Raw genomic sequence first — 12505 nt, forward strand, 5'->3', positions numbered from 1 at the left:
GAATTTATTAAAACGTTAAGAATGCAATATACATTTTACATGCAACACGATCTGGCTCGTATCCTCAAAGCTTATGGGGGATAGCGTGGGTGACAGTCGAACGAATGTAAGACAAAACTGCTCTTATTATAATGTAGATTATGGGTGTGGAGATAGGGGAAACGGCCCAGAGCAAAGCGAGGGGAAATTTAGGCTGGACGAAGCAGGAGACGGATATGATGGGTGGGGGTAGGGACGTAGGAGTAGAGGTGGGAGGGAAGGAAAAAGAAGCGTGTGTATTGTGGTTGTGACCGTGGGCGCGCTGCGCGGAGAAGGCAGTGTGTCTATGGCGTTCAGTGAGGTGGGACGCGGGGCTTCTGCTCTTTGCTTCAGTCGTGTCGACGCGTCCGGATCCTTGTTTGTTTGACGACACCTGCCTTCCCTGCTAGAACGTTCGTATACGTTTTCTATTTCATCCAGTGTATGTTGAATTAACGTTTAACTAGAGGTTTCTCCCAGCTGAATTAAATAGTATGGCGTTAACTAGAATGAATTTCTTAGGCGAAGACGTTTGAGCGAGATAGCCTTTAGTTCTTTCGAGTTTTTTTTTCCAGCTGCATAACGTCATCTAATGTTAATTAAAACATTTTATTTAACTGTTACAACATTTTCTTTATGGGTGCAATGCAATACATTGGAAATATTGACACATTTGATAGTTTATTGACCACAGAAAATATTTAGATATAATTTCAGTGATGACTCGATGATCACAGCATACGAAACTCGGAGAATTACTCATGGATCATCGTGACAGCATATCACGTGACATTGCATACACGCATGCGACTATAAGAGGAAGTATCGTCGCCATTTCCTGACTTCAAAATTATTTTAATCGAAAAAAATCCATAGATTTAAAGGTCATCAGCACATCGTAATACATCATAGTGCATGGTCTTCTTGAAAATTAAATGTAATCACTATTGACAGAATATTACGCCATATGGTTTTATTATGCCATAAATTACGCCGTAAGGTTAAATTACGCCATAAGTTATCCCATAAGTTTATGAGCACGCGGAAGTATACTACCCAATGACCATAGCGGTGTAAAGGCATTGGCTGAATCTGGTGATTCACCAGTCTTGGATCACGTGTTTGTCTCGTAATCGATAACTACCTGTTACCCTCTCGAATGAGAGCTTAAAGCTTATATATTACCCTATCTCTAGGTAATGCCGTATCGTTACACACACACACACACACACACACACACACGCACGCACGCACACACACACACACACACACACACACACACACACACACACACACACACACACACACACACACACACACACACACACAGTGGAGCAGTGTTTAGATTTCCCGGCTGCCACTACGGCGGTCCGGGTTCGAATCCCGCCCAGGGCTGAAATAATTTCAGTATCGCTGCGCTGCGAGTTGTTACTCCAACTCTCGTGGGCTGGGAGTTGGGGTGTGTGTATGTGTGCGTGTAAGGTCACAGCATTACCCATAGATCGGTCATACATGAGCTCTGAGCTCTTTTCTGGGAGGAAAACAGCTGTCGATCACGAGTCCAACACGTGATCCAAGACCATGCATGTAAATCCGGTGCGTGCGTGTATGTGTTTACCTAATTGCAATACAGGAATAGAAGCAACGCTTTGGGGTCCTATCTCCTGTTCTCTAATTATTTATCCTAACTAGCATCAAATTAATGTACGGTTTCAACTTAATCTATCTTTAATTTCCATATATCATGTTTAGATCTGAGCTCGTCTATTTGTGTGTGTGTGTGTGTGTGTGTGTGTGTGTGCGCGCGCGTGTGCATGTGTGTGCGTGTATGTACATGCGTGCGTGTGTGTGTGTGTTTGTATATGTTCATGTGAGAGAGAGTGGTGTTTTTAATTCATCACGATATTGGATCACATGTTGGACTCGTGATCGGCAGCTCTTACCCTCCTGGATGAGAGGTCAGAGTGCATATATGGCCCGATCTATTGGTAATGCTGTGACCTTACACACACACACACACACACACACACACACACACACACACACACACACACACACACACACACACACACACACACACACACACACACACACACACACACACACACACACACACACACAGCTTGTCCATTGGTGTTGGAGTGTGTGCGTGTGCGCGCGCCCTCGCTGTGCGTGAATGTGCCGTGTATGTGTGTGATTCACCATGGTCTTGGATCACGTGTTGGACACGTGATCGACAGCTATTTCCCTCACGGAAGAGTGCTCAGAGTTCATATATGACCGCTCTATGGGTAATGCTGTGACCTTACACGCACCCCCCAAACTCCCTGCCCACGAGAGTTGGAGTAACGACTCTGAGTGCAGCGATAATGAAGTTATTTCAGCCCTGGGCGGGATTCGAACCCGGACCGCCATAGTGGTGGCCGAGAACTGTGACCACTATAGGTACACAAACACAAATTTTGGTGTATGCGTATGTATGTATGTATGTATGTCTGTATGTATGGATATGCGCTTTTGAAACTTATTTGGTAGATTACTCTATGTGGTTAGATCAGCTTAGTTGTTCAGGCGAGATTAGGGTATGTATGTCCTCATTTTTGCGAGCATAAAAGTAGCCACATAGGGAAGTGAGGGAGGAGGCCGCCTAAACATGGCGTAATATTGTGGCGGATTATATGCTAAAACTCGCCATTGTTTACACTCCGGTGGCGGTACTCTAATTCTAATTTACCATTTTACATATATATATATATATGTATATATATATATATATATATATATATATATATATATATATACACATATATATCAATCGGTCAAATCAGCCATCCTGAGTCCACTGCTGAACAAAGGCCTCCTTCATAGCATTCCATGATTCACACGACCGCGCCAACCTCTGCCACGTCACTCCTGCAAACTTCTCAATCTCGTCTCTCCACCTTCTGTCTGGTCTCCCTCTTCCACGCTTCCTATCTCGCAGCGTCCACTCAGTAACACACTTGCTCCATCGCTCATCAGTCGTTCGCACTAACTTGCTGCCCAATTCCACTTCCTCTCTTTTACCACCTCCACAATATCTTTCACTATAGTTTGTTCTCTCACCCAACTTGCTCTCTTTCGGTCTGTCAGCGTTATTCCCATCTTTGATCTTTTCAATCTCCTCTGTGTAGTCCTTAGTTTTGTTTCCATCGCACTCCCGTAGATTATTGCTGGCAGAGTGCATTGATTGTAAACTTTACGTTTCAAACATAAAGATATATATATATATATATATATATATATATATATATATATATATATATATATATACTGTCTTGTTGATAATGCTGTATATTATTATATACTACAGTTCTTGCATATAGAAAATGATTTTTGTAAAAGAATTATAGTAAAATGATAGATCAAATTTATTCATGTCAGCAGTTCTATGTCTGCATATTTTCTATATTAACACGAGCCAGGTTCGGGTGTCCACAGTGGCACAGACACTGGGTGACCATTTAAAAAATGAAAATAACTTAGCAGTGGACAGCTTGTTAACCACGAAACACAAAAATCTCGGCCGCAAACACAACCGCCCAACTAAATGTTTTTGTTTGTCTCGCGGTTGTCGTGCTCGCATTCCTGTCAATGCTTCTTTTAGATTTACGCTTTCCTTGCATATATTTGCCTACATGTAATGTACAGGAAAGGAGCTAAGCTCGTGGGGTTCTGTCACTCTTCACCTACTCAGTTTTGAGTGTTGTCTGTCTGTCCTTAGGGTCAGTTTGCGCGTTTGCAAAGTAGAATGGGTTTGTATGAAATATCAAAGCGACCAATTTACTAGTGTGAGGAGTCACTTCTCAAACAGTTTGAAACAGGTCCTGGGGGGCTCACTTTACATATGTTGTTTTGGCCACCATCGAACTATTCTATTCAACTTGTGCGTGCCTGCGTGTGTGTGTGTGTGTGTTTCACCTTGGTCTTTGGATCACGTGTTGGACTCGTGATCGACAGCTATTTCCCTCCCGGAAGAGAGCTCAGAGCTTGTATGACCGATCTATGGGTAATGCTATGACCTTACACGCACACACACACCCAACTCCCCGCCCACGAGAGTCGGAGTAACGACTCGAAGCGCAGCGATACTGAAATAATTTCAGCCCTGGGCAGGATTCGAACCAGATACCGCCGTCACCCCCTAGCTGACAGACTGAGACTCTACCAACCGCGCCACCGTGTGTGTGTGTGTGTGTGTGTGTGTTTCACCTTGGTCTTTGGATCACGTGTTGGACTCATGATCGACAGCTATTTCCCTCCCGGAAGAGAGCTCAGAGCTCGTATGACCGATTTATGGGTAATGCTATGACCTTACACGCACACACACACACCCAACTCCCCGCCCACGAGAGTCAGAGTAACGACCCGAGGCACAGCGATACTGAAATAATTTCGGCCCTGGGCAGGATTCGAACTGGGTACTAGGAGCACTTCTACTCCCCAGTTCAGCGCTCTACCAACAGTGCCACCGAGTCGGTGTGTGTGTGGGGGGAGGGGGGCACCCTCGAGCGAGACATCCCCTTCTTTGTCCCGAGTTCGACCCTCAGATGAACAAAATCATAAAGTGTTGGTCAAATCAAAATCTGTAGAGAGGTTCACAAGGTTGAAAGGGCTCAGTAATTTTATTTATTTGCTACATTTTGGCCTTGTGTTATATCGGTTGCCTAAGCACGCTATTTTCAAATACGGTTAGTTAGCTTTTGCCTATGTAATTAGCTGCAGCCCACCCATGGGAATTCTACTAACGCTAGGAAAGTGGCATCGTGGATCTAGGGGTGTGTTTGGCAAGTAACAACATTGTAGTGCACTACTATTTAAATTGAGACCTTTTCATTTGTTGAAAACAAATTGGGCTTAAGTTTTAATATGTTTATAGGTTCGATATACTGAATATAATCTAGGGATATATATATATATATATATATATATATATATATATATATATATATATATATATATATATATATATATATCTGTGTGTGTGTGTGTGTTAACAAGTCTGGTCGGCTGTTAATACATGAAATATCACTGCGTGCGTGGTACGGTCGGTTTCGTGCCTGCCTCGTGAAAACGTGGTCTGGAGATCGTACCTTCACAGTCACCATAGACTGTTTACTTCCCCAGCTACCCGTGCACTGCCCATGCGCTCTCTGCCGTAGGGCTTCTGGAAAAGGAAGACCAATCACTCCATCCTGCAACCTCCAAGTGTACTTCTCGTGTCCCATTTCCATCTGGGAGATGCCAAGAGTGAGCCAGTGACTGAGACTGAAAGTTTGTTCAGTCACTATTAAATTAATCTCTTGTTCAAATTTAATGATATTTTTATTCTTTCACGTGACATGGAAATATTCCTACGGCAATGGCGCGTGGTGGTGAAACGAGGGGGAGGCGATTTTTGGAAACTCTTAGCAGCAACACATGGGTGGCAATGGAAGCCCAGTGGTCACTCTCTAGTGGGACAAAGGACACAACAGTTCGGTAGCTTATACGCCTGAGCAGCCCTCTTTAGGATCCACCCTGCTCACCCCATATGTGGAGGCTAAAAAAGGTGCCTCAAACATGGTCCCCTTATCCAACCTAGAACAAGAGCCACTTCGATCGAGGTCACCCAAATAGGGTATGGATGATGATAGTAACAACAATGATAATGATAGAAATAATAATTATAGTAATAATGATAACAACAACATCCAAAGAACAACAGGATAGCAACGGTTCTTCCAATATCAAAGTCCCTTTCCTCCACTCCCGCTCTGCACCGCAACACCTCGTGTGAAGGGAGCAAAGAGGCCCCCCTCGCCCCCAAATTTGAGAATCTATTATAAAATGGTAACACCATAACATCTTCCCGCCATCCCCACACGACGGGGGGTGGGCAACGTTATCAAGAAACACAAGTACCACAAACGATGGATGTAACCTTGACCGCACTAAGCGAAAGCGACGTTGGATTCCTGGGCCTGCCCAGTCCTACCTGCCACCAATTTGACCCATACTGAGACGAAATGGACTCGAGGCTAACAAAAACTCTTGGCCCTAAAATCCACTAAAACTGAACAATTAAAAAATGATATAAATAAAAGACAAGTTAAGGAAGAACCCTGACAGTAGAACTAGAATAAAAAGTCTCAATATGAGAAAGTCAAGCCCTCAGTAACATTGGCAGACACCCAAATTCAAAGGTTACATGCAACATTCAACATCATATGCAAGTAGTCCATATTCCACTATCACGATCCCACACAGAAAGATAATGGAAAGAATAGTAAGGCTATCAAAAATAAGAAGAGTATATCGAGTTAAGAATACCACATTGATATTGATCTTCAGTCAACTCTAACTTCTAACTTATCTCATCGTAGGTCACATAAGGAATGAAATCAAGAAATACTAACCATGTCCATGACTCTGTTTTAACCGCCGTCGCTGTTGATATACTAGAGAACAATGATGTTAAAGTCGTGTGTGCACACTGCAGAACTCTTGCGCCTGGCACTCTATGCTCTAACCCTGCCACGTGCAAAATGCAACAAAGATCACCTTGGAGGTGCTGGCAGAAATTCACCTTACCAGACTACCAACCACATACATCAACACCAAACTCTGCTCATGCCTACTAGACCTCCCAATCGTCCCAGTAGACACGACTGGAATATATGAAACCCAAATATCGGGTTAAAAAAAAAAAGAATAAAAAAAAAAAAAAAAAAAAAAAGCGGCTTGCCGCAACTGACCGGGTTTGCCCTACCAGAGGTTTTTCACTTCCCATTTGATGGGAATGGGACAGTTTTTATGTGTTTACAAGAAACAACTAGGCACATATAAACACCTCACCTAAAAGGCTTTACCACATAACCCTCCCCCCTATCCCTACCCAAGCCAAACGTGGAGTTACAGGAATCCTCGTCTGCCCAAGCATCTCATCTCCAAGTCACTGCGGACAAACTTTACCTCACTTCGCCCAATAATCACCTGTTTTCCACATTTTTCCAATCAGCAAATATCACTTCGGAAATACTATCAGAACCGCCTACCCACCGATCTCGCCTTATCTTCTCCTTGGAGACTTCAATGCAAGACATCATCCACTTTGGGAAGACCCAATGTCACGAGGCAAATTAATATCCTTTCTAGTATCAACCCACACCTTATCACTATGCAACACAGACCTGCCTTCAGCCTTTCACCTCCAAACAATGATCTAAACATCAATTGGCCCATCTGTATGAATGCCAGCCCCTTTAGATTATGAATAGTTATAACAGACATACATCATAGTGCCCGCGTCCCATTTTTCCTTACATCATCATCATACGTAAGTGGAACAGTTGACGACTGTCCACCAATCAACAATCGCCTTGTCTTACAAACCACATAGCATCATGGGCACTCCCATCAACCCCTAAAACCTCACCATCTGCATCATGACACACACACCCTCGGTGGAATCAGATTGCGCCACAGCCCGTAGAGCAAAGGAGCAAAGACGATGACTTTCCGCAGAATTCAAAAGTTCCGAACTTTGGAAAACAACATACTTAAAAAAAAAAAAAAAAAAAAAAAAAAAAAAAAAAAAAATATATATATATATATATATATATATATATATATATATATATATATATATATATATATATATATATATAGAGAGAGAGAGAGAGAGAGAGAGAGAGAGAGAGAGAGAGGCCAAATAATGCGCCAAAGTCGCTGAAACTCATGGCAAACCTATACAGTATATCAGTATAACCTCCCAAACTACTACATCCAAAATGTGGAAAAGTCCACACATACTTTTATATATATATATATATATATATATATATATATATATATATATATATATATATATGTGTGTGTGTGTGTGTGTGTGTGTGTGTGTGTGTGTGTGTGTTGTTTGTGTGTGTAAACCCAAATACTCCCCAGCTGTTTTCCAAAATCAATGGTCAAACCATACCTTCACCTCCCCATGTGACACAAGCAATAGCAAATACACTAAACCACGGACCCAGATTCATATCTGAAAAGACTGTCTTGAATCACAGTAGCAACACCACACCTCTCTCGCCCACTGTGAGCCAACTGCTCCAGGTCCAGATAATATACACCATGACATGGCACGATACCTGCACCCACCCGCGACATATTTTACAATAAACCTCATCAACGGAGGGCACCCTGTCTAGCCGCCTGGAGATGAGCCATCGTTATTTCTTTACCCCATACGGCACGATATTGCCCACAAGGATAAAAGCGTCGGTAAGCCACAGACTTTAGTGATCCTTTCCCTAAACCGAGAAAAGACAAATCCTCTCCAAACAGCTACAACCCATTTGCCCTCACAAACTACCTCTGCAAACTCCTAGATATCTCATTCCGACTTTCCTGGCAACTGGAACGCCATTCCCTCAAATCGCCCCTTCAGATAAACCTCCCAACCGGCCGCACCACAACAGCCATCCTCGTGCAAACAGAAACGACGATCCGCATTGCATTTGCCAACAAACGACACGTCTGTAATGTATTTTTCGATTTGGAAAAAGCATATGACACAGCTTGGAAACGATGGATCTCATACAAATTCTACTTCGTAGGATTTCGGGAAATTTTGTTCACTTACATAAAGGAACAACCTTGACATAGGAACATATCCAACAAGAAGGAACCATTTAAAAGGGCTATCACACTGGGTTTCTACGGGTTTCACTAGCGATCGCCGACAGTTGAGAGTTCATTTGATTAACAACGACTTGGGTTACAATATTCTAATTTTCTAATCTCCAAATATCAAATCATCTTTCCGTTATACATAACAAAGCTGAATAATGAACTGATAATGTAAACTTGTACGAATGTTAGACATTCTGCTGAAACGTTATTAGAGAAATCTAGATTTCTGTGAGCGAAGTCATATTGTAGGTACTCAAATGGAAGTTAGAGGAAGGAAAATAGCCCAATGTGATAGCCCCTTTCAGAATCGATGACGTAATAAGATGTCTTCACAAAAGAAATGCCAGCATGACTGTCGACGACCCATCAGTGTTCTTTGTCGGATATTTAAGAAGAATAAAACAAAGGAGATGGGCGTAGAGGTAAAAAGTTGATCAGGTTTTTTATGGACATTAGTCTACAGTAATCGAATGGATGCTACGCAACTGCTTCGTAGGGGGTGGTGCTAGATGTATAGGGCATGGGTACAAGGGCTAAGCTGGGAGCGGGAGTGGATTTGGGAACGAAGGCTAACCACTAAAGGGGCTTTGGTGGAGAGGTGGTAGAGAACCGTTAAGAACTACTGGTTTCGGTAAGTTGCGATTTATTTCTTTGCACCTACTACGAACAAGAATCGGACGTCATCGTGCATTGGCATCTCCTGCCACCATGACATCGGGCGCACGATGTCGTTCGTGACTACGGGGCCTTCGTACGAACCGCGCGGTTTTCGGGCGGCGAAAGACGTGGGGTCGCATAATGTGGTCCCGCCATATGTTGTCCCAGTGAAGAACTTCCCGCCCTCTGCTGTGACCAGAAAAAGAAAAAGAAAAGAAAAGAAAAATCTGAAGTAGAACGAACGTAGTTTTCGGTCGTGTCCCACGATAGGGCAGTGGCCAGGCCTTCCTCTTCCCTGGTTCTCTTTCCCGCACCTGATTCCACCGACACTCCAGCCCAAATTAAAACATAACTAATTACTTGTTCGGTGATTTTAAAATTACTGGGCATTGCGTCATGAGCGGCAGAAATAAGCACTTGCAGGTGGGAGTTTGGCTTTCTTATCCAAAAATCACGTCCCTCAGTTCAACTTGAAAGTGTGGAAGATGGTGCTATTGACCTGGCCTAAGAACTGAAGTACAGGAAGGGTGGGGGTTGCGCCAAAGACGCAAGTTGTGCATTACAATTTTGTTAAAGTCATTAGGGAAAAAAAGGGCAAACTCACTAATATAGGTCATCTCCAATTAAATTCTTGTCTAAAATAAAAAATTAACTAAATGAATAGATGAATTTGAGGTGACGTAATAAGATGTCCTGGGTGCCGTCGAAGATTACCCGCCACGGCCCTATTTTGCTGCACCATCATGGGACGGCGTTGTTCCTCAGCAGGGTGGTTCCCAGTGTCCTACTTCAGAACCCTTTGCCCACAGTAACAGCTTAACACTTCCCGATGGTTTTCCCAGGCTGGATAGAATCGCCTAGCGTTAGGCTGACTAAAGTCATAAAAGTTAGTGGATAAATCGGGATACCCTTTTTTAATCTTGTAAGCTTACCGAAAGGCCTCTCTAAACTAAGTAGAAGTGTCTGTGGTTCGCCAGAATAAGATGATTAGAGTACCCATTGGGTTTAAATGTATTGATTAATCTCAGCACAGGGCACTACCCTGGAGTGGATATATTAAAAAAAAAATCAATCATTTAGTTCCTTCAGCACCGTAGAGTAATTTACAGGTAAATGGAATTGGTTGGCCGTAGCGAAATAAATGAATTGGTGAATAAACAAATTAAGAGATAACATAATAAAAACGAAACTAGAAACTAAAATAAACAATAAATCAATGAATAAAGATAACGAACTCGCTATCAAGGCTGAATTGTCTTGATCGCGCGAACAGTCAACAAAGACGACACGACGCATGTATAGCTCAGCCGGAACGTTCCTCTGCAGGACCTACCTATCCCTTGGGGAGACGATGCAGCCTCTGTACCTCACCTCGGTGGCTTAATCCACCTTAACAAAGAGTACAGGTGGCGTTTTTATTTCATATTTTGTATAGAGATGATAAGAATAGATTAACTTTCACCTCGAACACTCAGTCATGTTTGTTTACACAAGACGCCACGACTTCACCTGGAGTTGTGTAACGGCTTTGCAACCGAAGGACGTCGTAATACAACTGCCTGACGACAGCCAGAATAAAGAAATGAGTGCCCACTTGGTACGAAAGAAGTTAATCGAGATAGGGTATTGCACCATCGTTACCATAAAGTCACGTGACACTGAATAAAATAGTCTGACGGGGGCCAGAATACGAGAACAAGTGATTTTATGCGTGCCTAAGACGAAATGAAAATTCTTGTAACGGAAGTGAAGCATTTTTTCAATAAATTTGCTCTTGAATGATCGTGATCGACTAGACTATAGGTGACACGAGACGATTTCTTTTAATATGATTAACCTAAGCAGTGGTCTCGATTGCATCAGATCTCATTCAGAATGGAGCCTCAACGTCTGTTGAATAAAATCATCTGGCGACATTAAGGAGAGATAATGCGCCACAGCGTTTTAAAAGTTATTGTTATTATTAGGTTTTTGGTCTTGTTATTTTCTTTTTAATGTTCATAATTAGTAGTTAGCCCACCTATAGGAAGTTTACTAATAGGGCCAGTTGAGTAGCATCGTACGTCTGGCAAAGTATGGCAAGTTGTTATGTCGACATTATTGTGATTTTTTTTCAAATAGATTTAAATTGTCAAACGTTTTTGATGACGGAGATTTTAATGAATTTCCAGGTTTGATACCCTGAATACTTATCTCAGTTTTCATGGAGGTCATTCAAACTGCTTTTGCAACACAATTTTTTGCGACGTGTTTGCTCGACCATTAATATGTTAAGCTGATAGGGAAGCAGTAGGTTCTACGACGAAAGCGGCGCTGATTTGGCCTTGCCCGACGCCTTCGTTGCGGGCAAGGTCACGTGTCGTAAGCGCTTCCGTCTTGGTGATCGTATGAACTCTCTCCTGTTCAGGATTCTGTGTACAAATATCGTCCCTTTTGGGAGCGTTTCGTTAAACAGGACCTCCTTGTATAATCTAGAGCGTCTGCTGTATGTAGCGCGCGTTCCTAATGTTTTGTATTTAATTTCCGGATGTTTATCCGTGTGTACGTGCGAGATGTGTGGTGTTACATTGTTTGAAGTTTTTGTTGTTTCTATGTAGTTAGTTATACTCTTTGCCAGACAAAACACACACACACTTCAAATAAATTCATTCTTCTAAATAGAAGTAGGAGAATTTTTTGTCACATTTGTGAGACAAGTCTTGAGACAAGTATAATACACATGGAACGTAAAGTTAAACAGAGAAAATGCAACTTGGACTATTTTTTCGTGTTTCAACGCGCGCTCATAATGGAGGACACTCGATGTGCTTGGTACCACTCAACTCCAAAGAAAACCACCGAAAGGATATTAATTGTCTGCTAATTGACGGGTCTGACAACCCACGGCAGAAACATTTATAAAATTGAAGACACGCATAGGGTCGAGAATTGCGTGTGAGTGAGTGGCCAAGTCGACCTTCACGTGAGGCGCGCAACGCACGCATCCGGCTCACAAGGAACCCCATCATACCACCCGTAGTGGACTCTGGCAGAGGCAGTACTTCCATCGCTGGAGAGTTCTTGGCAAGTGCCTCTCCCCTGTTGTCCCAGGATATTACGAGACGACACTCGTGATGTCCGA

General features: G+C 42.8%; 1 protein-coding gene across 5 annotated transcripts in view; it reads left to right on the forward strand.

Moving 5' to 3' along the window:
• Positions 1-285: 285 nt before the first annotated feature.
• The window catches only part of LOC143029571 (uncharacterized), a 37418-nt gene continuing 25198 nt past the window's right edge, over positions 286-12505 (forward strand). For 2 of the 5 annotated variants that reach the window (XM_076192237.1, XM_076192241.1), the window contains exon 1: positions 286-431. The gene's annotated coding sequence lies outside the window, so the exon portion shown is untranslated. Of the gene's footprint in view, positions 461-12342 lie in introns of those variants that run through there. The other 3 variants (XM_076192238.1, XM_076192239.1, XM_076192240.1) reach the window with 3 other exon arrangements.

Source organism: Oratosquilla oratoria, chromosome 11, assembly GCF_046742065.1.
Source record: "Oratosquilla oratoria isolate Oo_2021 chromosome 11, ASM4674206v1, whole genome shotgun sequence".
In the NCBI taxonomy this organism is placed as follows: domain Eukaryota; kingdom Metazoa; phylum Arthropoda; class Malacostraca; order Stomatopoda; family Squillidae; genus Oratosquilla; species Oratosquilla oratoria.